At 44.7% G+C, this 19,305-nt stretch overlaps 4 long non-coding RNA genes across 4 annotated transcripts; 2 read left to right on the top strand and 2 right to left on the bottom strand.

Annotated features, from left to right (window-relative positions):
* Nucleotides 1-11,090: 11,090 nt before the first annotated feature.
* Nucleotides 11,091-11,554, bottom strand: LOC141264265 (uncharacterized). The gene is made up of 3 exons (XR_012319865.1): nucleotides 11,432-11,554; nucleotides 11,265-11,342; nucleotides 11,091-11,182 (listed from the first exon to the last, which is right to left on the bottom strand). It is a non-coding gene; the product is annotated as an uncharacterized lncRNA (long non-coding RNA).
* Nucleotides 11,555-11,641: 87 nt separating this feature from the next.
* Nucleotides 11,642-12,299, bottom strand: LOC141264268 (uncharacterized). The gene is made up of 3 exons (XR_012319868.1): nucleotides 12,087-12,299; nucleotides 11,855-11,998; nucleotides 11,642-11,762 (listed from the first exon to the last, which is right to left on the bottom strand). It is a non-coding gene; the product is annotated as an uncharacterized lncRNA (long non-coding RNA).
* Nucleotides 12,300-13,599: 1,300 nt separating this feature from the next.
* On the top strand, nucleotides 13,600-14,257 carry LOC141264267 (uncharacterized). Its single transcript, XR_012319867.1, has 3 exons — nucleotides 13,600-13,812; nucleotides 13,901-14,044; nucleotides 14,137-14,257. It is a non-coding gene; the product is annotated as an uncharacterized lncRNA (long non-coding RNA).
* Nucleotides 14,258-14,344: 87 nt separating this feature from the next.
* LOC141264266 (uncharacterized) lies at nucleotides 14,345-14,753 on the top strand. The gene is made up of 3 exons (XR_012319866.1): nucleotides 14,345-14,467; nucleotides 14,557-14,634; nucleotides 14,717-14,753. It is a non-coding gene; the product is annotated as an uncharacterized lncRNA (long non-coding RNA).
* Nucleotides 14,754-19,305: the final 4,552 nt, after the last annotated feature.

Here is a 19,305-nt window from a genome sequence, read left to right as displayed (position 1 = left end):
GCCTGGTCGCAAGGCCTAGTACCCCCGGGCGCCGCACCACCAACAGCGCCCCCTACCTCCGCGGAGCCTCCGGCCTGGCCGCAAGGCCAGGTAGCCCAGGGCGCCGCCGTCCTAACGGTGCCCTTCACCTTCCAGGTGCCCCAGGCCTGGCCGCAAGGCCTGGGCAACCCGGGCGCCACCACCACCGCGCCCGCGCCCGCAATACCTAGGGTGCCACACCTGGGGGAGGACCTCTTCGGCCAGCTCACATGGCCGGACGGGCGGCCCTTCATCTGGCCCGAAGGGTACCCTGAGCTGGAGCGGCAGCAAAGACTAGGGCCCTTGTGTGAGCCCCTAATCCCGGCTCCGAAGCCCGTGGCTCGGGTCTCGCCTCCTCTAGCAGAAGCCCAATTCGTGTGGGACCCCACGGGAGAAGATTTGATGGGGTTCACCGGAGAAACTCGGGCAGCCGCAGCTGAACGTACAGAGTGTTGCCGTCAACAGCTGGCAGAGTTTAAGAGAGAACGGGAGGAGAGGCGGGTCAGAGAACAACAGGCCCAAATCCAGAGCGCGGAGCAGAAGAGCCGGACTAGGAGGAACCCCCGTGCAGCGCATTGTCCCCGCACCATCGGGACAGTGATAAAGTTCAACCCGCAGCATGGGTGGGGCTTTATTCGGGACCGTAACAACCGCGGTGACGTTTTTGTGACCCGCAGAGACGTCGAGTCCCACCTGCCGGAAGGTCACAAAGGCCGTGACCTCTACGTCGGAGACGAGGTCACGTTCACCCGGCACAAGTGTGCCAAGGGACCTTACGCCCTCCACGTGCATCGCCTGACAGAGGAGGAGTTGCGGTGTAGGGAGGAGGAGCCAGAAGACCCGGACGGGTTCAAGGCTAGAAGGTACTATGACTGAGATAGTACAAAGGACTGTATATAGTTACCTGTCGGGGTACCCAAGTAACCGTGGCTGCTTTAAAGTTTAGTCCCCGTTGGGACCAGTGAACAGTTTAACCCGTGTGTCCCCTACCCAAACCAGGCTGAGGACTGTGAGCAGCCAACCCTTTCCCTTTACTTGGCCGGGGACTGAGAACGGCCAAATTTCCCCTGTATATAGTTGCGCGTCCTAAAGCGCCCCCTACCGGTTTTATAGGAGAAACCATTTTTCTAGAAGGACTGTCGCACTTTTCCCGGACACACGTTGCATAGTGTCCGGAGGAGGAACCAGAGACCAGAGAAGTCTACGAGAATGTTTTATATGAAAAGTTATATATAATGTTTATATGTTTTATATGTTCATATAAAAATTTTGTATGTTTTGGTGTTTTGTCTTACAGCCCGAGGACGTGCTGTGATTTACCAGGGGGGAATGTAGCACCCTGAGGATTCGGCTGCTACAGGGGTATTGCACCTCAACCCAGAGGTGTGATATTCCACTCCCGGGTAAGGATGGAGTGTGGAACTGAGCTCAGATAGACTGCATGCACTACATACATCCCATTCCAGAGGAGCAGGCCGACGGTACTCCCACTTAGAAATGTGCAGGTACAACCGAGCCTGTTCCTGGCTGGAGTGGGAGGGGGGTGGTACATCCCATGTAGTGTAGGGGCAGATAGGGGGAGCAGTCTGGGTAGTGATAGGAGCTCATTGGGTGCTGGTCACCTGAGCTCACACATAGAGGGATATATAAGGAGGGCACCAACTTAGATCAGGGTCAGACGCTGAGAACAAGTCAGTTGGAGAGAGAAAAGGAAACAGCAGCCCTGGAGAGAGAGAGAGGAGAAAGAAAGAGAAAGACCCAGAGGGGGAAGACTGAAGGGACCCAAGAACCCAAATTAGAGCACCGGGTGAGGAGTCAGCACAAGGGTACCGGAACCCAAGCTGGTGGGGGCAAAAACATCCCTAGCCAGAGACCGGAGGCTGTGGGCAGCATCTGCCACGGCCACCCACTACATCCACCCTGAAGGCATACCACATGGAGGGTCAGGGAACCTAAGGCCAAGGGTTGCCCAACAGAAGGCCCGAGGGAGCTGGACCTAGGTGGATCACTGGTGGGGACGGCTGAAGAAAGGACAGAGGGAGAGCTCAGGGCCACGCTCCGGACTTGTTTGGGGGTTGGCCGGATCCAGGACCTGGTGGACGCAGCACGGCTCGGGTGGTCACTAACAGCTGGAGTGACCAGTACAACATCAGCAGTAAGTAAACACCCTTAACTGCACAACCCGAGTCTGTCTTCATTGCCGGCTGCACTGCACCACCACAACCCCCATCCTCTGCGCCTGTCCCCTCTGAGGCTATACCCCTCCCGTTGGGGGTTATCCCACCAAGCTGCACATCCACCATCAGCCTCAGCGGACCCTGCTGCAGCGGCGGCCACAGTGACCGCATCACAACGGGTGGCGTAGTCGACATAAAAGAACTTTAATAACATCTGTAGGACTGCCACATAACACTTAGCTTGACGCCCTGGGCACGGGACCGGGTCACAGCCGCTCGGAGACTACAAACCCCCCCCCCATCTGATCCGGTGCCGGGTATTCCCCTCAAAAAGGAATATGTCCCAGGGGGCGCGTCACATCCCCCCTACTCTGGAACTCTCTACCCCAAAACGTCAGACTCTCGCCTACCGTGGAAACCTTCAAAAGGAACCTGAAGACCCACCTCTTCCAACAAGCCTACAACCTGCAGTAACCCTCGCTGCACAACCAGCTGTGCCCTCACGTACTGTATCCTCACCCCCCCTTCTAGATTGTGAGCCCTTTCGGGCAGGGTCCTCTCTCCTCCTGTACCAGTCGGTGACTTGTTTTGTTCAAACTATTGTACTTGTTGTGTGCTACGTAAACCCCTTTTTCACATGTAAAGTGCCATGGAATTAATGGCGCTATAATAATAAATAATAATAATAATAAATCTATGTTTAAATAAACTATTTATAACCTCCATTTGCTGTGCTAATTAGGGCTTTGACTAGTCAATGGGCCGTTACTTTTCCCAGACTAGTTCTGCCCCTGTGGATATGATAACATGATTTGCAAGAGCCGGTGTCATCATCAGTTCCCTGCAAATGTTGCAGCTCTATTTGGTAGCATCATTGCCTCTCTGAAGCTGAGTGTGTGCTTCTTGGTTTCAGAGGCGCACTGCGCATGACTGAAAGTGCCAAAGATGTGAAGGGGGGAACAGGACTGGTTTGCTGTGGGCCGGAAAGGAGTTCTCTTCTCCCTAAAATACCTCTTCTAAACAGGAATTTGGATGGAGTGTGCTGTGTGGTGGCTTTCGCTCTTTTCTCATAGTTACTTCGGAAGTCCTCGTTACCCTCCCGTCTTTAAGACCGGAACCGGCTGCAAATAAGACACGAGACCTTGGGTTCTGGTTAACATGTTTGCCTTTACTGTGCAATTAATTTACACACGTCTGCAGCATACAGATTAAGACAGTCTTTTTGTGGTGATTGTGTTCCCTTGGTTCTGTGTCCTACCAGTCCTTGTCCCCGTCCTGTCCTGATTCCCAATATCTTCCTCTCCCTCTCTGACCCGGCCGAGATCTTCCTCTTCTGGAAGAGAGAGGCCTGCTTTTCAGGTCCTCTTCCGTACCATAGGTCCAAGACTATCCTTGCATCCAGATGGAGCTTCAGACGTGTCCTCATTTTATTTAACACTCAAACTGACAGAACACTTCCTTTTCCTACTGTATCTGCTTCTAGATACATGCTTTCCTGGCCGTTCAGCCTTACATCTCCCACTTCACTCTCCTTACAGAACTTACACTTGTCGTTTGCTGTGTGAGTCATGGACTCTGACTAACTTACTGCAACCTGGAAAACCTTTTCTATAAAATTCTTCTAACCCCTCCCAACCTGTGGGCTAATCCCAGTGTTAACTACCTAATGTACTATGTGTGTCAACTAAGTCCCTATCTGCTGAATGGCTCGCCTAATGGACAGACCTCTCACATACTCAGGGACGGCCTTAAGGCAAAGCCTATAGGAGAACCGACATACAACACCGGCCATAGGGATAAAATTTAACACACTTTATCACACAAATATTAAAATGTAACACAGCACACTTAGTAAAACATAACATAGCAAACACTCTTAACCCTCTTGTTGTCACGGCATCTTCTTCTGTCCGCCACTCTCCTTCAGATGTACGTGAGCTGTCTTCTGCACTTCTGGTCATGTGCAGTGCTCCTTTGAAGCGTACACCCAGCTTCAGAGGGGCAATGACGTTGCCGAATAGAGCCACATGTGCCAAATTTTCAGGGAGCTGGTGATGACGCCGGATCTTGCAAATCATGTTATCACACCCACATGCCCATATGTGAATGCTGCTGGGTAGGAGGGCATGGGGATCCTAACAGGTTCCCTTTAATTTGCAACTTGAACAAGTTTTTGTTGTAATACATATAAATTAAAGACGTTTGTTCAGACAAGAAGGTTATGGATTAAAAGAGTCTGCTTTCATTTACTATCTGATCCTTGTAGTTTTCCTTGTCCCTATTGCCTCCTATACTTGCCTAATCTGCTGCTGTGACTCCTATTTACAATGTCTTGAATAACCAACAGTTTAACTTGCCGCACTGATACCAATTGGCAACTGTTTTACAGCAAAGTTCGGTATCTAAGGGGTAACATTTCTCCTTGTGGAGAGCGACATGTTAAGCATGTCACGGTGAGGAGACTTTTAAAGCTGCAATGCTCCTCTGGGAAATATGCAAATTGTGTCTTCAGAGAGGAAGAGGACCATAACTCTAGTGCTACCTAGAGGAAGTAGCAATCCTAAAAGTCAATAGTGACCCTTTAACGAGCCTTATCACATGACTTAGGATATAAGTCAGAACCAGAAACTCAATTTGATTTGCAGACACAGTGTTTCTTTTTTTTTTAAACCATTCAGTTTAGTTATAAACAACTCAATATAAGCTCATCAACTTAAACATCGTTGTTTCAAACTCTCATCATCATGGTTCGCATTTATTCTAGTATAACAAACCAAAGGTATACACAGAAAAGACATCCTAAATTTTCTAGGAAAAAAAAAAGACCCTTTAGTTAAACATCAATAAAACTCATTGATATTTGATCAGGTGCTGCCATTTTTTTAAACTTCCAAATGCCCTGTGCATCAGAACCACCACCGCCTTTGCAGTCTAATTTATAAATCAAGAATAACCTAGAAAGGATCAGCCTGACATACTTATTCACAGATAGATGCTTCTCTTTGAAAAGTCCTAAAGTCCTCGCATCCCACAAACTGTGATATCACACATGCCATTATCCATAATACTCTATTTTTCACACGAGTACACTGCTATGCCTGTCGGCTTCGGCCATCAGTCCCGTGGGAGTCGTCTGCTCTCACACAAGGTTGGTCCCAGAGTGGCACCTGATTCACCTTCCCGGTCCCTCCTTGGTTCACTGAGTCGACTAAGCCGCCGTGTGGCCAGGGTCGGTCTGGGTTGGCACTTAGTTACGTCCCTCGGGTCCCTCCTTGTATCACAGCACAGAGGTTCCACCACCCGGATCCGTAACACTTGACACACGATCATACAAAGACATTATCCCATTCACAATTTTTTTAGGAAATCCCATTCTCTCCAGAACTTTAAACAAAAACACATGCGGTAACCTATCAAACGCTTTCTCAAAATCAATTGCAAGAACCATACACTTCTGTTCCTCACCATGCTGTCTCCAATCAAATCCCTTAATAATAACAAGTTATCACTCATAATCCTTCCAGGCACAGCACACACTTGATCCTCACCCACAACACTACCAATCATCTCAACAATTTGCTGTAGATTTTGTAATCTGAATTCAACAACGTTATAGGTCTCCAATTCTCTGAACACTATCTCTCACCTTTCTTATACACAAGCACAACAACACCGTCTTTCATAGATTCACACAACTTACCATTCTCCCACATATATACTTATATATCTCAGTCAAACCAGCACCCAAGAAATCCCATGCTTTCATATAGAATTCTACCGGCAATCAATCTTTTCCCCGGTGTCTTAATCTTTTTAGCACTCTTCATCATGTTTTCCACTTCATCCATAATCACATCCTCATTCAAAATATCACACTCATCACTATCCAACTTATTCTCTAACCTATTCAGCACTTCTGAAACAAGACCAAAATCAATCCATTTTTTATCATATAACTTGCTATAGAACCTATTCACCTCCTTTATCACATTCTCACCTAACACATACAAGCCGTTCCTATCCAGGACTTTATCCATATCAACCTTTCTCCCATTCCTTTTCTTAAAAAAGAACCTCGTGCACTTTTCATCTTTCTCAAGATGTTATATTTTGGTACGATAAATGATTTCTTTCCTTTTTCATCCATAACATGCTTTAATTCATTCTTCATCTCAACCAGCAGATCAGACACATCCATACCACTTGCTCCACACTTTCTTAACCAGTCTATCCACCTGTTTAAATCATTAAATCTGCTTTAGCAGCTTTTTTATAGCCCCATTTTTTGAAGAATTGTTTGCAACATACCTTAACCCAGTCTCACCATTCAAGCACACATGTAAAATTCCTCTTATATACTCTCCACTCTTTAGACTTTATTTTTAATTCATTCATCATATCCTGATCTTCTAACAATCTTACATTCAACTTCCATACCACACCCCCATACACACGGTCATCAATTGCACTAAACACACTTCTCAAACACTCATGATCAGAAAAAGGCCAACATTTTGTTCAAAATTCATACACTACATATTTTTGGAAAACAAAATTTTATCTATTCTGGACACAATACCACCCCTATCAGCATGGTATGTTGGCGGTGGTGGGATGCCAAATTCAAGAGCAGCAGCATCTAGAAGGGAGAAATCAGAAATAAGATTGGATAACTTTTTACCAGTTATGTCACAATTCCCTTCAGTGTTGCAGCAAAAGTCCCCAACTAAAACTGTAGGCATTTTGCCCTGAAGAAACAAACTTAATTTTTCCAAAAGAGCCAGCCGCTCCTTTTTTTGTCCTTTCCTGATGGACAGTACACATTAATAATTCTAACTCACCACCCCCTATAGCTAACATGTGCAATTATACATCTACCCACCTCTACCACCATGTAGCCATCTAAACTAATCTCCCTGTTACCCATTAATATTCCTACACCATCATTCCTATTAACACATGAGCCGGACCATATATGCTGTCCATAAGGCCAGTCCTTACTCACTTGGAGAGTCCACAATCCCATATTCCTGAAGACAGAAGATATCAGCATTCATCTGTTTGATATAATCAAGGACGGTTGCCCTCCTGGATTTGGATCTAATTTGCCTGACTTTCAGGGACGCAATGCCCAAACTAACCTGGAGAGCCATAACATGATGGTATTATATACATGATGACAAACAGGCCACTTCCTCTTCAACCGTTTTCGTCTTCCATCTGGAACTGCAACTCCTTGAATCTGTTTACGTCTGCTGGAATGCCTAAAAAAGCGCTGGTGTCAGGAGAGAAGACATTCTGAGGGTAGCTATTGTATGTTCACTCACCGGACTTAAAACATCTTCACCGGCGTCTGCCCAATCTGTTCTGGGCTTCTTACTGGAAGATCCAGTCTCCTCGTCCTCAGAGGACCTTGCAAGAGTGAAGTCACCTTGACCTCCACAACTGGCCAACTCCTCCTCAGTAGCTATTCAAGATGCACTGAGGGACTTACCAAGAGAACCGCCCAACTCCCCCTTCCCGCAGACATCAAACTGATGAGGGAGCTCACACTCAACTTCAGCAAGTTCCAAACTCACCCCCTCTGGGCTGGGAGACTCCGTTTTGGGCAGGGCCTCCGCATGTGCATCCATGATTTCAGGTTCCTCATTAAGATCTGGGCCTGTAACCTGTGGGATGTCAACAACAGCAGCAGGGGGCTCAGCCGCCCCACCTGAGACCTCTGCATAAGACCTAGGACTGGCCCTGACCTTACAGTCCCGATACTTATGGCCCTTCTCACCACAAGCATTGCACATAACAGGATTTGTGCAGTCTTTTGCCATATGGTCAGAACCATTGCAATTCCTGCAAGTTGGCATCTCCTCGCAACTATCCTGGGTGTACCCAACATTTTTACACCTCTTGCAGTACATCGGGGAATCCGGAAAAACAAAAAACAATATTCTTCCCAATTAAAAAATTAAGAGGAGGGTAATGGATGCCTCCCGGGTTTGGGGATCCATCCCAAATCTCACAAAAAATTAGTATTTCCGGGTCCAGAGCCCTTCTCGATTCAGGACCCTGTGGGAGTACTGAACATAAATGCAATGTCTCTTTAAAAATACAGTAATGTCATCCAGACAAACAAAAGGGTTGTGCATAAAAACTACAAGTAGGATATTCCCCCTAGAGTAAAGCACAGTAAAGGTAAAACCTTCAAGCAAAGGATTTGCAACTCCATTTTTCAGGGCAGTAATCAAATTCAGGCAAGCAGCCATAGAAGATAGTACCAGCACATACCTGCCTTCTCTCCTGAACTCCTGCAGGCATATTATCTCAGACTTCCGAATCTTCAGGATGTTATAAAACACCATGTTGACCAAATACCCCAGAGAAAAAAGCAACTTATCTTCAGCGATGTCAATACTTAATCCATTTTTGACCCGGCTATCACCGGTCCCAGAGAATTTAAGCTGGATTCACATCATCCACAGCTTCCAGGATCTCTCTCCCGAATCCTCCTGGCTATCTCCCAAAAGCAGCAACTGGCTTAAGCCATAGAAGTGGTGAAGCCGAAAGGCCAAAAGACAGCACTCAAGGTGTTCAGGAGCCTTTGCACCTTGTTAGTGTAAAGTGTGAGTTCTGGTTTGGCTGGGTGAGAGGCGTCAGGTCTTTATCTAAGGGGTAACATTTCTCCTTGTGGAGAGCGACATGTTAAGCATGTCACGGTGATGAGACTTTTAAAGCCGCATATTGGGATATATGCAAATTGTCTCTTCAGAGAGGAAGAGGACCAGAACTCTAGTGCCACCTACAGGAAGTAGCAATCCTAAAAGTCAATAGGGACCATTTAACGAGCCTTATCAGGTGACCATATAAGCCAGAACCAGAAAGTCAATTTGCAGACACTGTGTTTCGGGGTACAGCCAAGTTCAAAATTCCTTGCAGGGTACAAAAGGGAAGACTACCTTCACCTAGCCTGTGTGATTTCTTGTCTACTCCTCAAGAGAGTAGGACATAATAAATGCCTCTTTAATTTTCTTTAACTACTGAAAAATATCTTCCCTTAAAGGCATTTTAGCTTATTTGTTCAGTAATGTTCTATTTTTAATAGCACCTATGGAAGCTTGATTAAGTAGCAGTAATGAAACAGGGAATTTTCAATAGTCTGCATAATGTTTGCTCAGGTATTATAATGTAGCATTCAGTGCTTTGTTCTTGTACTCTTCTTTTAATCTCAGGCATAAATAATTGATCTCTGTGTTAAAAGACATGCTGATGAACACAGTGTTTGCCAATCCTTTTCACTTGCAGTCGAACTGGTATGTTTGCTGCAGAGATCAATGAATCTCATTTTAACATGAAATAAGGAGGATTTCAAGGTAATGCCAAACAACATATATGTAAAGAAACACTGGTGGAAGCCTGGCAGCTTTTAATATGGGTTACATTGACAGGTTTTGCATAAGGTCCCTGGCATTCACCATTTAACCCCTATACAGGGGTCTAAACAGGGGCGTAATGACCAAGGTAGCAGTGGTCGTGACTGCAACTGGGCCCATGTATGTGAGGTGACTGCTGATGCCAGCACAAACTTCAACTGGATGTGCATCCTCGGACGCAGAGGATATTGTGGCGCAGAGACCCGTCAGTTCTGTGCTTGGCAATACACGCTGCCGGCAAATCAGAGGCCAGCAGCTGACGTCAGTGTGCATGTGACTGGGGGTACATGGCAGTGACATGATGCGCTCCCATCACTTGCCAGCTGTAGTCAGCTGCCGGCTTCAGAAGATGAGTCTGCGCAGCGGAGGAGCAGATGGGAGGTGAGTATAATTATTTTTTTTTCTATGCATTAAAGAACAGTGGCAGAATGGGTGACATATATACCTACATGGGGAACATACATGCCAGGATGGAGCCCAGGATAAGGGACATATATACCAAGATGGGGGATATATATACCAGGATGGGGCCCAGGATAAGGGACATGCATACCAGGATGGGGGGATATATATACCAGGATGGGGCCAGAAAGGGGAACATACATACCAGGATGGAGGAGATATATATTTATACCAGGATGGGGTCAGGATGACCCCATTTATAAGGCAAGAAATCCCACTTATTAAACCTGACAGGGCACACCTGTGAAGTGAAAACCATTTCCGGTGACTACCTCTTGAAGCTCATCAAGAGAATGCCAAGAGTGTGCAAAGCAGTCATCAAAGCAAAAGGTGGCTACTTTGAAGAACCTAGAATATAAGACATATTTTCAGTTGTTTCACACTTTTTTGTTAAGTATATAATTCCACATGTATTAATTCATAGTTTTGATGCCTTCAATGTGAATGTACAATTTTCATAGTCATGAAAATACAGAAAAATCTTTAAATGAGGTGTGTCCAAACTTTTGGTCAGTACTGTATATATATATATATATTTATATATATATACACACCAGGATGGGGGGTTCATATCTTGCACCAGGGTCCATTGGACTCTAGTTGCACCACTGGGTCTGGATGTTCACAGAGTAGATCTTCACCATGGGACATACTGATGTCAAAATCAGGGAGAAAATCTCATAAGTCAGGGACATGGTCAGGAGGATGCCGAGATCATTAGCAGGTTTCAAAGAGGCTGAATCAGAGCAGTTACGGGTGTATAAACCAGGGTAAGTATAACTTATGTAGCTGAAAAGAAGTAAATTTGCGCTAGTGGTAGTTAACAGAAGGACAGAACGAGAGATATATACAGTGCAAGAGATAATTTTATTTATCGAACATAAGCTTAAATAAGCATAATTAAAATGATTCAGACTCAGTGGGGTCACTGGGTCGGATAAGAGAATGGGTAAAAATATATGTATATTAAGATTTTATAAGATTTTTCTAAAAACAATAAAAGGGATGGTGTCCACTGGTATAAGATCAACATAGGCCTTTTCCCTTAGTCTGTGGATATTCGATTGCAGTAGATGTATGAGGAGGCAAAGGCTTGTAGACCTGGTGAATAAAATAGGAATGTATAAATATGGTATACTAATGAGCGGTAGGGAACAAGTAGGTATCCTTTTGTTGTGGTTACCTGATACTGGTGCCTCGTATGGGGTACGAGGATCACTGGTGGTACGTGTTGGTGCCTAGGAGGGAGGACGAAGGGTGCCTAGAGTGGGGTAGAAAAGAGTATGGATTAGCGGGAGTGGAACTCGATAGAGATGTCTCTGTTGGACTCTGGATTGAGTCGTGAGTTACCTGTACTTGGTATGGTACTCAATAGGCTGTGGTAGTGGTTAGCTGTTTCTCCACAGTCGTTCTGCTACTGGGATGACAGTCAGCAGGCTGTATGGATAATACGGAATTCACTGGAAGGGTACTAAGGGGGAATAAGGGGAGAGACTAATATGGAATAGGGTGCGAGGCTCAGGGGCACAGGTACGAGATAAAGAGGTCAGTTACCTTCTAGAAGGTGGCGTGGGGTGTCCTGAGTATATTTTGATGACTAGGAGATGGCGGTCCTAGTCCTGTTGGGATAGTGGTAGAGGATATGTACCACACGACTGTGGGTGGATGATCTGAGTTAGATCTGTTAGGGGGAGGAATAAGAAATAAATCATAAATGGGCTAAACTTGTATAATCGTGGTACAAGCCTTGGAGACAAAAAGTTTTGGTTTTACCTGTAGATAGGTACAAGGGGCCTCCAGAGGCGTCTTAAGATGAACTGGAGGTAGTAATCCTGGTCCCTTGTAGAGTGGAGGTAGCACGAGAAGGTCAGAGGTGGGATACAGCAGGAGGCTGGTGTCTATATGCTGAATAGAAATCTATACGGAAGGGGGAGGGGGAGAGAGGGTATATCTGTTAGGGTATCACTGGGTAGTATCCAGTATTATACTCAGAGATGGGGGTTACCTGTTTCGTAGAGATTAGGGTGTCAAATAGTAGGTGCTGGTTCCAGTCTCCTTGTTGTGGATACAGCAGGGTGCTGTAGTGGGAGGCTATAGTAGTATCAGAGGTAGCCAGAGAGAGGGTGCAGCATGAGGCTATAGTTGTCCTATGTTGGGTGCACCAGGAAGCTCTGGCTGAGTAGAGAGTGCAGGTGCCAGATACGATAATATGAAGGATGGCTGGTGCAGGGTCCAACTGGGGGAGAGAGGATATATCTGTTAGGGTATCACTGGGTGGTGGTTGTAGCCTCCAGTATTATACCCAGAGATGGGGGGTTACCTGTTTAGTAGGGATTGGGGTGTCAAATAGTAGATGCTGGTTCCAGTCTCCTTGTAGATACAGCAGGGTGCTGTAGTGGGAGGCTATAGTAGTATCAGAGGTAGCCAGAGAGAGGATACAGCATGAGGCTATAGTTGTCCTATGTTGGGTGCACCAGGAAGCTCTGGCTGAGTAGAGAGTGCAGGTGCCAAATACGATAATATGAAGGGTGGCTGGTGCAGGGCCCAGTTGGGGTGGTAGATGGCAAGTACTGCAGGGAGCAGGGAAAATCCGTTAGAAGGTCAGCTGGGTACAGTGGGACTTAGTAGGGTAGAGGCTCGTGGTTACTTACGGTCAGTAGAAAAGCTTCACCGTCTGGGGGTGGTGATCGAGGTCCGGAGCGAGGGCGGAGTCCCGGCCGGTGACTGCCGCGTACTCGCTGCTTCCGGGTAGGAGGGGGAGAAGGAGTGTATGTGGAGAGCGCGTGCGAGGGTGCGCGTCTCCAAGGAAAGCGCGCGAGAGGGGGGTAGCGTGACGTGCAGTCACGTGGTGTGCAGCGTGCACAAAGTACGGAGGCCTGTGGGCGCCTCCTTCACTGGGTTAAGGGTCAGTCCGACGCGTTTCAACAGCTGCGGCTGTCTTCCTCAGCTGCGGCTCTCCACATACACTCCTTCTCCCCCTCCTACCCGGAAGCAGCGAGTACGCGGCAGTCACCGGCCGGGACTCCGCCCTCGCTCCGGACCTCGATCACCACCCCCAGACGGTGAAGCTTTTCTACTGACCGTAAGTAACCACGAGCCTCTACCCTACTAAGTCCCACTGTACCCAGCTGACCTTCTAACGGATTTTCCCTGCTCCCTGCAGTACTTGCCATCTACCACCCCAACTGGGCCCTGCACCAGCCACCCTTCATATTATCGTATTTGGCACCTGCACTCTCTACTCAGCCAGAGCTTCCTGGTGCACCCAACATAGGTCAACTATAGCCTCATGCTGTATCCTCTCTCTGGCTACCTCTGATACTACTATAGCCTCCCACTACAGCACCCTGCTGTATCTACAACAAGGAGACTGGAACCAGCACCTACTATTTGACACCCCAATCCCTACTAAACAGGTAACCCCCCATCTCTGGGTATAATACTGGAGGCTACAACCACCACCCAGTGATACCCTAACAGATATATCCTCTCTCCCCCAGTTGGACCCTGCACCAGCCATCCTTCATATTATCGTATCTGGCACCTGCACTCTCTACTCAGCCAGAGCTTCCTGGTGCACCCAACATAGGACAACTATAGCCTCATGCTGCACCCTCTCTCTGGCTACCTCTGATACTACTATAGCCTCCCACTACAGCACCCTGCTGTATCCACAACAAGGAGACTGGAACCAGCACCTACTATTTGACACCCTAATCTCTACGAAACAGGTAACCCCCATCTCTGAGTATAATACTGGATACTACCCAGTGATACCCTAACAGATATACCCTCTCTCCCCCTCCCCCTTCCGTATAGATTTCTATTCAGCATATAGACACCAGCCTCCTGCTGTATCCCACCTCTGACCTTCTCGTGCTACCTCCACTCTACAAGGGACCAGGATTACTACCTCCAGTTCATCTTAAGACGCCTCTGGAGGCCCCTTGTACCTATCTACAGGTAAAACCAAAACTTTTTGTCTCCAAGGCTTGTACCACGATTATACAAGTTTAGCCCATTTATGATTTATTTCTTATTCCTCCCCCTAACAGATCTAACTCAGATCATCCACCCACAGTCGTGTGGTACATATCCTCTACCACTATCCCAACAGGACTAGGACCGCCATCTCCTAGTCATCAAAATATACTCAGGACACCCCACGCCACCTTCTAGAAGGTAACTGACCTCTTTATCTCGTACCTGTGCCCCTGAGCCTCGCACCCTATTTCATATTAGTCTCTCCCCTTATTCCCCCTTAGTACCCTTCCAGTGAATTCCGTATTATCCATACAGCCTGCTGACTGTCATCCCAGTAGCAGAACGACTGTGGAGAAACAGCTAACCACTACCACAGCCTATTGAGTACCATACCAAGTACAGGTAACTCACGACTCAATCCAGAGTCCAACAGAGACATCTCTATCGAGTTCCACTCCCGCTAATCCATACTCTTTTCTACCCCACTCTAGGCACCCTTCGTCCTCCCTCCTAGGCACCAACACGTACCACCAGTGATCCTCGTACCCCATACGAGGCACCAGTATCAGGTAACCACAACAAAAGGATACCTACTTGTTCCCTACCGCTCATTAGTATACCATATTTATACATTCCTATTTTATTCACCAGGTCTACAAGCCTTTGCCTCCTCATACATCTACTGCAATAGAATATCCACAGACTAAGGGAAAAGGCCTATGTTGATCTTATACCAGTGGACACCATCCCTTTTATTGTTTTAAGAAAAATCTTATAAAATCTTAATATATATATATTTTTACCAATTCTCTTATCCGACCCAGTGACCCCACTGAGTCTGAATCATTTTAATTATGCTTATTTAAGCTTATGTTCGATAAATAAAATTATCTCTTGCACTGTATATATCTCTCGTTCTGTCCTTCTGTTCACTACCACTAGCGCAAATTTACTTCTTTTCAGCTACATCAAAACCCATTTGGACAACTCTGGTTCCCTGTCCACTAATTTGCTGCCACTAGTAGTGACGAGCCCACAGCGCCTCCTATACCCATATACCAACTACTAAGTATAACTTATAACTAGAAATATACTGCTAGGGGTTTAAAGACAATCTGTCAGCAGGTTTTTGCTATTTAATTTGAGAGTGGCATAATATAGGGCAAGTGAGCCTGATTCTAACAATGTGACACTTAGTTTACTGGGTGCAGTTGTTGTGACACAATCAGAGTTTCTAGATGTAGAATGCAGCAGAGCTGAGAAAGCTAACCTCGCTCTCCACGGCTCACACCAAGCTCTCTATGTACATGGCTCCCATCCCCATCCAGGTATAGATGGCCTTCATCCCCATCCAGATATACATGGCCACCATCCTCATCCAGGTACACATGGCTCCCATCATGTTGTACAGAAATATTTGCCATTGCTTTATACCGATAGTACTTTAAACAAAATTTTGAAAAATGGATGTAAAAATTTGTTCCGAAGAGGCCACGCACAGTGGGGAACATTATTTCTCCTAGTGAATTTAGAAATAACAAACATAGAAAGAGGGGGAATTCTTGACTGTCCACAAAAGGCTCATTTAAGTGTGGACAAAGGCAATGTGGCCTGTGTCTGTACATGATTAATAACAGCAAATCGGTAATTAATAATGAGGGACAAATATACCGTCTAGTGACATTTATGAACTGCGGCAGTAATCATTGTGTTTATGTGATTCTCTGCACACAGTGTAATAAACAGTATGTTGGGTCCACAAGCCGCACTTTGAGAAAACGTTTGTCAGAACACATATACGATGTCCTAAATCCCACTACCCGCAGTTTGTCAGGAGCCTCCAGGCATTTTTTGCTTGAGCATGGAGTTAATATCAGCAGCATACATGTAAGTGCATTGGAAACTGTCCCTATATCTCATCGTGGTGGGGACAGGGTTAAATTATTACGGAAAAAAGAAGCACAGAGGATTTTGAAATTAAATACTAGATATCCAACAGCTTTAAATATGAAAAATGAATTAATGTATTTGTATTAATATTCCGGTTATTTCTACTTGCACTATTTTACACTAGCTGATTTCCTGCTATATTCATTATAATTGTCTGTTTCTAGGTTGATATTATGTGACTTATATTTAGCGAGTTATATTTAGGAAGTTTGTAAATATTTTGTCAACCTTCCATTTTTTTTATTAAATAGAAACAGTCAGTTCATTTAGGGTTAAAACAGTTTTCCGAGACTCTGGACTCATGTGTTGTAATTGAGCTTCTGTACAGGTGATGTCGGTGGGCGGCTACTTTGTCCATATGCCTTAAAAGTTTTTCCATTTCAACATTATATTATGCTATGAATAAGGATCTACGTATCCGAAACACGTAAGCCTCTGTATGCTTTTATTTGCACTATGGTCTCATGTTTTTAATTTTTTCAAAATAAAGGCTATTTTTTAAGTCAATTTCACGAGTTGCCGGATAACTACCCTTTCATCATGGCTCCCATCCAAGTATACATGGACCCCCATCCCCAGCCTGGTATACACGGCCCCCATCCAGGTATACATGGACCCCATCCAGGTATACATGGTCTCCCATCCCCATCCAGGTATACATGGTCCAACATCCCCATCCTGGTATACATGGCCCCCCATCCTGGTATATAAGGCTCCCATCACGCTGCACACATAAAAAAAATAAATGATTCTACTCACCTTCCCTCTGCTCCCTAGCAGCACGGCGTCCTGTTCTGATGCCAGCAGCTGATTGCAGAGTGCAAGCTGTTGGTATATGCAACAGTTGTGGACTTCTTTGTTTGTGTGAAGGAGGACTTTATGCTGATCTGACAGTAGATAGCGATGTTGTGTAAAGTTTCCTTGTTTACTGCATTGTAAAAGAAAAAAGTCTCTCTTGTACTTTCTGTTTTGTTCTTACTTCCTGGTGCAGTACTGTGTGACTGTGCGTTTTTTCCTTTACCTCATGTTCTGAGAAGTAAAAGCTTGTTATCCCATGTAATCTGCTCTGTGAAGTTTTCTACTGCAACTGTGGGTATCCAGAAGCTATGCAACAGGTTATGGGCCCAGGCACCGAGGACCCCAGGCAACCAGGACACTGGAACTCTCAGCAAGACCCTGGTGAATGCATAAGAATTCTTCAGTACAATTCTCTCCAAACAAGAAAGACAAGTTAAAGATGACAAGTAGCACAGAGCTAAAATTCACAGTAGCTAAGCTGAATAATGAGAATTATCAGTTATGGAAGTTTAAAGTAGAAATGTTATTGTCTAAAGATGATTTATGGGAAGTAATCACTACAGATAGACCTGATGAGGATAATCAGACATGGGATAAGAAAAATAGACAAGCAAGAGCTACCATCAGCCTATTAGTGGATGATGCTCAATTAATCCACATAAGGAATGAGGATACAGCAAAGGGAATGTGGGAAGCACTAAGAAAGCTACATGAAAGACACAGCTTAAGTCACAAGTTATTTCTGCTAACAAAGCTTTACAGTATGAGACTAAGTGCAGACAATAACATGCAGAAGCATATATTCTCTATTATGGAAGTGATATCACAGCTGAGATCAATTGGTGAAGATATTAAGGAAATCCATGTAGCAGCAATATTATTGTGCCGTTTACATATACTGCTTTGATAAATGCACTAGAGACAAGACCTGAAACAGACATTACATTAGAGTCTGTGAAGACCAGACTCATAGATGAATATCAAAGAACGAAAGAACAAACAAATGATTCTTCTACTGAAAAAGATAATGGAAATGCTCTCAAAGCTACATAATCAAAAAGACCATATAATAAAGAGACAAGAGAATGTTTCAGATGTAAGAAAAAAGGACATTTAAAGAAAGACTGTACTATATGGAAAGCAGAACAACATAAATTACATCATAAAGAGAATACACAGAAGGTGAAAAACACAATTTCTGATTCATGTGAAAATAATTGGAATGGCACATTTAAAGTGACTGATAAGAAATGATCGTTGGGTTGGTTTATTGACTCAGAAGCAATAAGTCACATCACAAGTAATAAAAATTTCTTTACTGAACTTAATTTAAATAAGAAGGAAGCCATTTATATTGCAGATGGAAGCAAAATAACTGCAGAAGGTGTTGGACAAGGAATGCTGAACTGTTCTAACAAGTTTGGGCATGATTCAAAAATACTTGCACAGGATGTGTTATATGTTCCAGGATTAGAAGGAGGATTGTTATCTGTAAAATGTCTAACAGCTAAAGGACTTACTGTAAAATTCAAAGATGATGAGTGTACAATCCTAGCAGGAAACAAGGTAATAACCAATGTCAAGGCAGATGAACAATTATATCATCTAGACACAATAAAGGAACAGATGAAGTTGTGTACACATCATCACAAGAATTGTATTCGCATGTGGCATAGACGTGTAGGACACAGACATCCTGAAAGTATAATGGAGCTACAAAGGAAAGAATTGACAAAGGATCTATTGATATCTAATTGCTCAATTACCATAAGATGTGAATGTTGTATAAAATCCAAAGCCACAAGGATATCTGTTCCTAAAGAAAGTGAAACGAAAAGCACAAGACCACTTGATTTGGTGCATACTGACGTATGTGGACCCATGAAAGTGACTATATCAGGAGGCAATAGATATATGGTGACTTTTATAGATGATTATTCAAGATACACAGTCACATACTTGATCAAGAACAAAAGCTAAGTTTTCAATAAACTAGTAGATTACGTGACAAAGTCGAATAACAAGTTTCAGAGGAAGCCAATTGTCATTAGAAGTGATAATGGAGGTGAATTCACAGGACACCAAATAGAAAACTACTTAAGAAAAAATGGTATAGAGCATCAAAAGACTGTTCCATACACACCTGAACAAAATGGAGTGGCAGAAAGGAAAAACAGAACTCTGACTGAAATGATAAGGTGTATGCTGACAGATTCCAAACTATCAGAGAAATATTGGGATGAAGCAGCAATGACAGCTACATATCTACAGAACCGACTTTTTTCTAGAAAACTGAAAAAAACCCTATATGAACTGTGGCAAAGTATGAAACCAAGTGTAAATCATTTAAGCGTTTTTGGTTGTAACGTTTTTGTATTCATTCCAACAGAAAAATATTCCAAACTTCAAAATAGGTCAATGGAAGGAATATTTGTTGGATATAGTGAAAATTGCAAAGGATATAGAATCCTAGATCCCAAAACAGACAGAGT

This window comes from Phyllobates terribilis, unplaced genomic scaffold, assembly GCF_046119375.1.
Source record: "Phyllobates terribilis strain yellow unplaced genomic scaffold, ASM4611937v1 Scaffold_4__5_contigs__length_816908805, whole genome shotgun sequence".
NCBI classification, from domain to species: domain Eukaryota; kingdom Metazoa; phylum Chordata; class Amphibia; order Anura; family Dendrobatidae; genus Phyllobates; species Phyllobates terribilis.
Note: the sequence above shows the minus strand (reverse complement) of the source record. Positions and strands in the feature narration are given on the sequence as shown.